The 10748-nt window shown below is 43.4% G+C and overlaps 2 non-coding genes across 2 annotated transcripts; one reads left to right on the top strand and one right to left on the bottom strand.

The window, feature by feature from the left end:
• The first annotated feature begins 4051 nt into the window (after window positions 1-4051).
• Window positions 4052-4124, top strand: Trnat-agu (transfer RNA threonine (anticodon AGU)). Its single transcript has one exon. It is a non-coding gene; the product is annotated as a tRNA-Thr (tRNA).
• Window positions 4125-10038: 5914 nt separating this feature from the next.
• Trnat-ugu (transfer RNA threonine (anticodon UGU)) lies at window positions 10039-10113 on the bottom strand. Its single transcript has one exon. It is a non-coding gene; the product is annotated as a tRNA-Thr (tRNA).
• Window positions 10114-10748: the final 635 nt, after the last annotated feature.

Here is a 10748-nt window from a genome sequence, read left to right as displayed (position 1 = left end):
GCTGCTTGCAGAAAGAATGCCTGCATGACTGGGGAATATGAAAGCTGTGGAAGGTCCATGTGGATGTAAGAAGCTAGTTGTGAATTCATCCTTTTCCTGATTTTTTCCAACTACAGAGTATCCCAACTAGTGTCCATTATATTCACGATCAGTATATGCTTTGATCTCATCAGACAATACTGGATCCCTGTCAACAGTTGTCATCAGTGCAATTTTGCTTTCACTAGCATCCAAATGCACTTTTGTTATTGCTTAGGGGAATAAAGATGTGAAGTTTTTGTGTCTCAACAATTGTGCAGCATTTATCAAATCTCCCTGTAAGTTTCTTGATATTCCATAGCGGCATACTTGTAATTGGTCCCTGCTACATTATCTGTGGCAAACACATAAAGGTCTCGGCTGTCATCATTTGATCAGCGTATAGGTACTACAGATGTACTCGGACAGTCAGTTGCTTGACTGTTCCACCAACACCCGTCGCTAGTTCGTTTACCGTGAGAGTTGTCTGAGAAATGCCCCTGAGCTTCAATATGGAAATCATCTTCATGATAGCACAGGTCGATGAAGTTCTTTCTATTTATATACTGAGCTGCCGCTCCATCAGAGAAATACACTCCTGGAAATGGAAAAAAGAACACATTGACACCGGTGTGTCAGACCCACCATACTTGCTCCGGACACTGCGAGAGGGCTGTACAAGCAATGATCACACGCACGGCACAGCGGACACACCAGGAACCGCGGTTTTGGCCGTCGAATGGCGCTAGCTGCGCAGCATTTGTGCACCGCCGCCGTCAGTGTCAGCCAGTTTGCCGTGGCATACGGAGCTCCATCGCAGTCTTTAACACTGGTAGCATGCCGCGACAGCGTGGACGTGAACCGTATGTGCAGTTGACGGACTTTGAGCGAGGGCGTATAGTGGGCATGCGGGAGGCCGGGTGGACGTACCGCCGAATTGCTCAACACGTGGGGCGTGAGGTCTCCACAGTACATCGATGTTGTCGCCAGTGGTCGGCGGAAGGTGCACGTGCCCGTCGACCTGGGACCGGACCGCAGCGACGCACGGATGCACGCCAAGACCGTAGGATCCTACGCAGTGCCGTAGGGGACCGCACCGCCACTTCCCAGCAAATTAGGGACACTGTTGCTCCTGGGGTATCGGCGAGGACCATTCGCAACCGTCTCCATGAAGCTGGGCTACGGTCCCGCACACCGATAGGCCGTCTTCCGCTCATGCCCCAACATCGTGCAGCCCGCCTCCAGTGGTGTCGCGACAGGCGTGAATGGAGGGACGAATGGAGACGTGTCGTCTTCAGCGATGAGAGTCGCTTCTGCCTTGGTGCCAGTGGTGGTCGTATGCGTGTTTGGCGCCGTGCAGGTGAGCGCCACAATCAGGACTGCATACGACCGAGGCACACAGGGCCAACACCCGGCATCATGGTGTGGGGAGCGATCTCCTACACTGGCCGTACACCACTGGTGATCGTCGAGGGGACACTGAATAGTGCACGGTACATCCAAACCGTCATCGAACCCATCGTTCTACCTTTCCTAGACCGGCAAGGGAACGTGCTGTTCCAACAGGACAATGCACGTCCGCATGTATCCCGTGCCACCCAACGTGCTCTAGAAGGTGTAAGTCAACTACCCTGGCCAGCAAGATCTCCGGATCTGTCCCCCATTGAGCATATTTGAGACTGGATGAAGCGTCATCTCACGCGGTCTGCACGTCCAGCACGAACGCTGGTCCAACTGAGGCGCCAGGTGGAAATGGCATGGCAAGCCGTTCCACAGGACTACATCCAGCATCTCTACGATCGTCTCCATGGGAGAATAGCAGCCTGCATTGCTGCGAAAGGTGGATATACACTGTACTAGTGCCGACATTGTGCATGCTCTGTTGCCTGTGTCTATGTGCCTGTGGTTCTGTCAGTGTGATCATGTGATGTATCTGACCCCAGGAATGTGTCAATAAAGTTTCCCCTTCCTGGGACAATGAATTCACGGTGTTCTTATTTCAATTTCCAGGAGTGTAATATACACACATCAAAAAAAGTTATGCATCCTCCCGATTCCCAGAACTCCTGAAGACAGACATTGACTGTAGATATTGTATCACAGACACAGTCCCTTTGACTGTTCAGAGATGTCGCTAAACCCACTCAAAGATGCAAACAACCACGCACGAGCAGCGCCTATTAGGGGGCCCGATGGCCGATCAGTTCCAGTCATTTCACCAGAAAGGAGGTACATGGCTCGTGTTGTCTGTAGTTCAACTGTGCCTAGACGGTCATACCAGGGTTCGATCGCGTCCACATTGTTACTTTGTGCCAGGAAGGGCTCTCAAGACGGGAAGTGTTCAGGCATCTCTGAGTGAACCACAGCGATGTTGTTCGGACATGGAGGAGATACAGAGAGACAGGAACTGTCAATGACATGCCTCACTCAGGCCACCCGAGGGCTACTACTGCAGTAGTAGACCACTACCTATGAATTATGGTTCTGAGTAACCCTGACAGCAATGCCACCATGTTGAATAATGCGTTTCGTGCAGCCACAGGACGTCGTGTTACGACTCAAACTGTGCGCAATAGGCTGCATGATGTGCAACTTCACTCCCAACGTCCATGGTAAGGTCCATCTTTGCAGCCAGACACCATGCATCGTGGTAAAGATGGGCCCAACAACATGCCGAATGGGCTGCCAAGAATTGGCATCACATTGTCTTCACCTACAAGTGTCGCATATACCTTCAGCCAGACAAACATTGGGGACTTGTTTGGAGGCAACCTGGTCAGGCTGAATGCCTTAGACACGCTGTCCAGTGAGTACAGCAAGGTGGAGGTTCCCTGATGTTTTGGGGTCGTATTATGTGGTGCCGATGTAGACTGCTGGTGGTCACAGAAGGCGCTGTAATGGCTGTACGATACTTGAATGCCATCATCCGACTGATAGTGCAACCATATCGGCAGCATATTGTCTTCATGGACAACAGTTTGTGCCTCCACGGTGCGCATCTTGTGAATGACTTCCATCAGGATAATGACATCGTTTGACTAGAGTGGCCAGCATGTTCTCCAGACGTGAACCCTATCGACCGTGCAAGGGGTAGATTGAAAAGGGCTGGTTATGGATGACATAACCCACCAACCACTGAGAGTGATCTACGTCAAATCGCCATTGAGGAGTGGGACAATCTGGATGAACAGTGCCGTGATGAACTTGTGGATAGTATGCCATGTGAATAAAGGCATGCATCAGTGAAGAGGAGATGCTACTGGGTATTAGAGGTACCAGCCTGTACAGCAATCTGGACCACCACCTCTGAAGGTATCGCTGTATGGTGGTACAACATGCAATGTGTGGTTTTCTTGGGCAATAAAAAGGGCAGAAATGATGTTTATGTCAATCTCAATTCCAATTCTCTGTACAGGTTCCAGAACTCTTGGAACTGAGGTGATGCAAAACTTTTTTTGATGTGTGTATTTTACTTGATTTTTAAATAAATATTTTGGTAGTAAGTCAGTGAAGCAGGACTGGGAACAGGTGCACAGCAACAGTGTTTTGTGAAGAATTTTGATATGGTGACAAGACTTATGTGCTCAAGTTTGCCAAGATGCTTGTAACAAGCTTGCTTGTGAGCTAGTCCAGTGGTCACCCTGGACTTCATCCTGTACAACAAATGTGTAATTCTCAGCAAAATCATAACTCACCACTAACTCACCTTCTTTAAGATCATTTTCAATCTTTTTTGGAAGGATGATTGTTTTTATGAATGCGTGGAGTCTGTTCTTTCAAGCATGTCCAAAAGAACATACACCACTTTTTAATATAATCCATTATGGATTATACACCACGCATTCATATAATTTCGTTGGCCTAGCTGGGCTTCTTCAGTGCAGATGCACAAATACATCTGACCTCCTGTGGGAATCTCAGAGAGCGAATATGGCGGAAATGTACGGGTACTGTGGATAGGTGGCACACAATGGGAATATGTATCGGTTCTGAGGTATGCTGAGATAGTCTGCACAGTTGTGATGACACAGTGTACCAGGTGGCGGAGTGGTTAACGCACCTGCATAGTAAGCAGGAGATTCTGGGTTCAAATCCCAGTCCAGTACACATTTTCACTCATGATCACTAATTCTGCTTAATGTCCTGATGCAGCTCACAGCAAGTGGTCCCCTCCCTTTCCTTTCCTTTCCTTTCCTTTCCTTTCTTCCCCTCTCCACATTCAATTTACATTTAAGGTTGATTGGTGACTGGCCACAAAGGAATGTTGTGTAAATGACAACAGTGTAGGAAAGATAGAATGCTACTTACCATAAAGGAGACACATCCAGCCAAAAACAGCATGATTAAAAGACACTCACATGTATCTTTTGACCACAGCCTTCGTCAGTAAACACACACACACACACACACACACACACACACACACACACACACACACACACACACACACACGCACAAACAAAAGAAGCAAGCACACCTCACGCACACGCGACCGCCATCTCCAGCCTGGAATGCTGGTCTTGGTGGCCGTGTGTGTGTGTGTGTGTGTGTGTGTGTGTGTGTGTGTGTGTGTGTTTACTGACGAAGGCTGTGGTCAAAAGATACATGTGAGTGTCTTTTAATTGGAATGAGTATAGTCTTTAGAGGATTTTATGATGGTTTCTAGAGATGTACGATAAACAGAGACCTATTGTTTGTAAGTTATCTGGTCAATACTATTAGTATCCAACAATTCTTGTAAATACTTTTTAAGTGTTTTTGCTCCTGGACAGAACTTGGGGACTTGAACAAACACTTGGGGAAGTGGAGGCATGGGTCAAAAACAATAACTTGACATTAAATTTTACAAAAGAGAAATTGTTCATTTCACCACAAAACAATCTGCACAGTCTATAAGTGAAATAAGGTATATGGACAAAAAATTAGAGACTGCAGACTGTGTCAAATTCCTTGGTGTATTAGTCAATAAAAACCTGTTATGGAGCCACCCTATGGACAACATACTGGGTCGACTGAATAGCCTTGTATATATTATGAGTATCTTGTATAGTATTACTGATTTAGCTGTAAGAAAAACTGTATATAATGCATATTTTGTTTCAGTCATTAGGTATAGTATAATTTTCTGGGGGTCTGAAAAAACAAATTTACTTAGAGCTTTTATACTACAAAAAAGAATCATCTGAGCAATGGTGGGTGCAGAACCTAAGGAACATTGTAAACCTTTATTTGTAAAACTAGATCTAATGAGCATTCCAAGCATATACATCTATGAAACTCTCTCTTTCACGAAAAGAAACCCACAACTTTTTGAGGGCACCTTCTTCTTGCATCAATATGATACTAGATATAGAATGAGCTACATGTTACCTACCCACCATTTAAAATCATATGAAAAAACCCGTACTATATGGGCATGAAATTTGTAAATAAAATATGGAAAGATATGGATGACCCAAAGGTACCAAAAGAGACCTGGAAAAATATCTGAAAGATAAATGTTACTATAGTGTAGAAGATTTCATGAATGGCAACAATGCATTATAATTGTAATTAAAATACCTCTTTGAAGATGTTACACCATGTATATTATTAGTTTATTGTCTATTTTTAGTATTATTATATATAGTGTAAAACTGACAAGTCACCTATGTCACAATCTTTGAATGTATAAGGCATGTTATGTGATAATAAAAACTGAATTGAATTGAATTGAACTGACATTCGCCAAAGTGCCTATTTGCTTCTGTCTCGGGTTCTTCAGCTGATGAATGTTGGCTAAAGAACCCGAGACAGAAGCAAATAGACAGTCTGTCAACAAGTGGCTGCGAAAGCCTTAACAATTTTGTATTCAGCAAAGTGACAGGCTGATAATCATGAGTTACACTCAACTCTTGCAATGCTGTCTTTGTAGGTTTTTATTGAAGTATCATCATTCATTGTCAGCTGCGGACTCTTACACCCAGCCAATGAAAATTGGAAGTTTTGGTGGGTAGTACACACATAAACACTATGTTTACTCTTGCTTCCAGCTAAAATGCAATTTTTGTGTCATAACTCAAGAAACTTTGAAAATCCCATGTGGAGTCCTGTATAGTTGTCTTTGAAGTGAGTATAAATTTATTTTATGTTATGTACAACTAATTGTTTTTGCATTTGAATTTTCTCTCCGTAAATTCTTATGAGTACAAAATCTGCTTTACTACCATTGACCTGCTTATCTCATCAGAACAATAAAACATTTTTTTTTTCAAAATCTGCAGTCATCTCATTAAAAGTCTTGCCAGGTTTTGGATTGGGAGAAGACAAAATACCCTTAGCCAACACTAAATCTGCTTTTCTAGCCACATTATTAGTTATATTAAATTCCTCTGAAAGCTTCTTAACACTCCTTCTTTTAGGTGAAATGGTGAGAATTTCCATCTGTTTACTTCAAGACATGTAACTACTAAGTTCCTCTTTCACCTGAACAGTCATCCCTGATAGAGAATGATCATATTTCTCTTCTTCATCAGAAGGCAGATAAAGTACTTCCCTTTGGATTGCTGAAGCTACTTCTATTAGTTTTTCTTTTCGGATATTTTGTCTCACATAGTAGTTTTTTTCTTAGCTGGTGATTCACCAACAGACTGCAAAGAAGCATTCAAAGTTTCCAGGGCTGCACATGCACCGATGTCTTGTTCATTACCACAGCTTAACATCTTTTCAGTTTTCTGTTTGATCTCAGAACACACTAGATTGTCATCATTTTCTGTGCAAGACATATCGAAACTTATACTTGTGAAATTTTTTTCTAGCACTTGTCACATACTTTCTAACTTAATGCTAAGAAAGATTTTCTTTCTGTCATCCATTGAGAAACAGGACTTAAATTTTGCTTGTGGTTATTGTCACCCTTTTCATTATAAAGATTACAGCACAAAGCTGAAATTTGGGGCATTTTGTATCATTCTCAAATTAACAGAGTAATTTTTATGAAATGTTTTCAAAGTCCAGTGCATTAGCTTGCTGTATTTAGTAATACAAAATATTACTTTTCCATATTTTTTACATCCCACAATAAGCTTATAAACTTCTATGCTGGTGTAAGAATTGTACAAAAGTGCCTTTAAGCTAATTTTGAAACACATTTCAGTATTAATCATTACTTCACATTATAGGCCTCCCCCCCATGAACCACGGACCTTGCCACTGGTGGGGAGGCTTGCGTGCCTCAGCGATACAGATAGCCGTACCGTAGGTGCAACCACAACAGAGGGGTACGTGTTGAGAGGCCAGACAAATGTGTGGTTCCTGAAGAGGGGCAGCAGCCTTTCCAGTAGTTGCAGGGGCAACAGTCTGGATGATTGACTGATCTGGCCTTGTAACACTAACCAAAATGGTTAATTGATGAAAGGAGAAAATATAAAAATGCAGTAAATGAAGCAGGCAAAAAGGATTACAAACGTCTCAAAAATGAGATCGACACGAAGTGCAAAATGGCTAAGCAGGGATGGCTAGAGGACAATGGTAAGGATGTAGAGGCTTATCTCACTAGGGGTAAGATAGATACTGCCTACAGGAAAATTAAAGAGACCTTTGGAGAAAGGAGAACCACTTTCATGAATATCAAGAGCTTTGATGGAAACCCAGTTCTAAGCAAAGAAGGGAAAGCAGAAAGGTGGAAGGAGTATATAGAGGGCCTATACAAGGGCGATGTACTTCAGGACAATATTATGGAAATGGAAGAGGATGTAGATGAAGATGAAATGGGAGATATGATATTGCGTGAAGAGTTTGACAGAGCACTGAAAGACCTGAGTCGAAACAAGGCCCCGGGAGTAGACAGTATTCCATTAGAACTATTGACGGCATTGGGAGAGTCAGTCCTGACAAAACTCTACCATCTGGTGAGCAAGATGTATGAGACAGGCGAAATACCCTCAGACTTCAAGAAGAATATAATAATCCCAATCCCATAGAAAGCAGGTGTTGACAGATGTGAAAATTACCGAACTATCAGTTTAATAAGTCATAGCTGCAAAATACTAACTTGAATTCTTTACAGACGTATGGAAAAACTGATAGAAGCCGACCTCGGGGAAGATCAGTTAGGATTCCATAGAAATGTTGGAACACGTGAGGCAATACTGACCCTACGACTTATCTTAAAAGAAAGATTAAGGAAAGGCAAACCTACGTTTCTAGCATTTATAGACTTAGAGAAAGCTTATGACAATGTTGACTGGAATACTCTCTTTCAAATTCTAAAGGTGGCAGGGGTAAAATACAGGGAGCGAAAGGCTATTTACAATTTGTACAGAAACCAGATGGTAGTTATAAGAGTCGAGGGACATGAAAGGGAAGCAGTGGTCGGGAAGGGAGTAAGACAGGGTTGTAACCTCTCCCCGATGTTATTCAATCTGTTTATTGAGCAAGCAAACAAAAGAAAAATTCGGAGTAGGTATTAAAATCCATGGAGAAGAAATAAAAACTTTGAGGTTCGCCGATGACATTGTAATTCTGTCAGAGACAGCAAAGGACTTGGAAGAGCAGTTGAACAGAATGGACAGTGTCTTTAAAGGAGGATATAAGATGAACATCAACAAAAGCAAAACGAGGATAATGGAATGTAGTCGAATTAAGTCGGGTGATGCTGAGGTAATTAGATTAGGAAATGAGACACTTAAAGTAGTAAAGGAGTTTTGCTATTTGGGGAGCAAAATAACTGATGATGGTTGAAGTAGAGAGGATATAAAATGTAGACTGGCAATGGCAAGGAAAGTGTTTCTGAAGAAGAAAAATTTGTTAACATCGAGTATAGATTTAAATGTCAGGAAGTCGTTTCTGAAAGTATTTGTATGGAAGTGAAACGTGGACGATAAACAGCTTAGACAAGAAGAGAATAGAAGCTTTCAAAATGTGGTGCTACAGAAGAATGCTGAAAATTAGATGGGTTGATAGCATAACTAATGAGGAGGTATTGAGTAGAATTGGGGAGAAGAGGAGCTTGTGGCACAACTTGACTAGAAGAAGGGATCAGTTGGTAGGACATGTTCTGAGGCATCAAGGGATCACCAATTTTGTATTGGAGGGCAGCGTGGAGGGTAAAAATCATAGAGGGAGACCAAGAGATGAATACACTAAGCAGATTCAGAAGGATGTAGGCTGCAGTAGGTACTGGGAGATGAAGCAGCTTGCACAGGATAGAGTAGGATGGAGAGCTGCATCAAACCAGTCTCAGGACTGAAGACCACAACAACAACAACACTTTATAGGCTATGTCACACCAAAAGAAAATGAACATAAAACTTTCAACAACAACTGACTGCAGATGAAATGAAATGATCGTACGGCATTGTTGGCCAGGAGACCCCATGCGGGGCGTTCCGCCGCCGAAATTGCAAGTCCTTTTTAGCTGACGCCACTTCGGCAACTTGCGAGTCAGTGATGATGAAAGACACACAACACCCAATCATCTCGAGGCAGCGAAAATCCCTGACCCCGCCAGGAATCGAACCCAGGACCCCGTGCGGGGGAAGTGAGAATGCTACCCCAAGACCACGAGCTGTGGACTGACTACAGATGAATGAGTATTATCCAGTGACAAAATATTAAAGGGATGGGAGACACTCACACCAACCAACCATTTTGTATACTGTCTTTAAAATGAGGATTTTTCACTTGTATTAAGATGTATGGGATGTTAAAAAATTCAGCATCCAAACTAACAAGGATGACACAGGAGACAAAAACAAATATATTTCACAAGGTAACTAACTGTTGGAAACCCATAATGCATGAGCACTGAGCATGAGTAGGTAATACACTACTGGAGCAGATAAAAGTGATTGTGTCTAATGTTGTTGAACCAAATGTTAGTTTGAGGTACGCAGTACGTTGTGATGTCACACTCTTCACCACTGAGCCAATAAATAGCAGATAGCACAAATACATGCGTGACATGAAATGATAATTAAATGGACACCCTAGCTGCAAACTGGCGTTGATGTACTTCATTGGGAACAAGTTGAAAATGTGTGCCCCGACCGGGACTCGAACCCGGGATCTCCTGCTTACATGGCAGACGCTCTATCCATCTGAGCCACCGCGGGCACAGAGGATAGTGTGTCTACAGGGACTTATCCCTTGCACGCTCCCCGTGAGATCCACATTCCCAACATGCCCACACCACTACATTCGTAGTGCGCCTGATAGATGTTTGCCCATCATACTCATTACTCGTGGCAGATTAATCTACCAAGTCCCGTACGAGTTCGGGCATAGCGTGTGCGTTCGCACAAGAAGGTCAATGGCCGGGAAGCCAAATTTTAATTATATATGAGGGTAGTATCTGTTCCCGAAAGAACAGTTACCGTGGATGACCATGCAGCTTTGCTAGAAATGAAATCATAATTAAATGGACACCCTAGCTGCAAACAGGCGTTGATGTACTTAATTGGGAACATGTTGAAAATGTGTGCTCCGACCGGGACTCGAACCCGGGATCTCCTGCTTACATGACAGATGCTCTATCCATCTGAGCCACTGCGGGCACAGAGGATAGTGCGTCTGCAGGGACTTATCCCTTGCACGCTCCCCGTGAGATCCACATTCCCAACATGCCCACACCACTACATTCGTAGTGCGCCTAATAGATGTTTGCCCATCATACTCATTACTCGTGGCAGATTAATCTACCAAGTCCCGTACGAGTTCGGGCATAGCGTGTGCGTTCGCACAAGGTCAAT

This window comes from Schistocerca cancellata, chromosome 11, assembly GCF_023864275.1.
Source record: "Schistocerca cancellata isolate TAMUIC-IGC-003103 chromosome 11, iqSchCanc2.1, whole genome shotgun sequence".
Lineage (NCBI taxonomy): Eukaryota > Metazoa > Arthropoda > Insecta > Orthoptera > Acrididae > Schistocerca > Schistocerca cancellata.
This window is presented reverse-complemented; position numbering and strand designations above follow the sequence as displayed.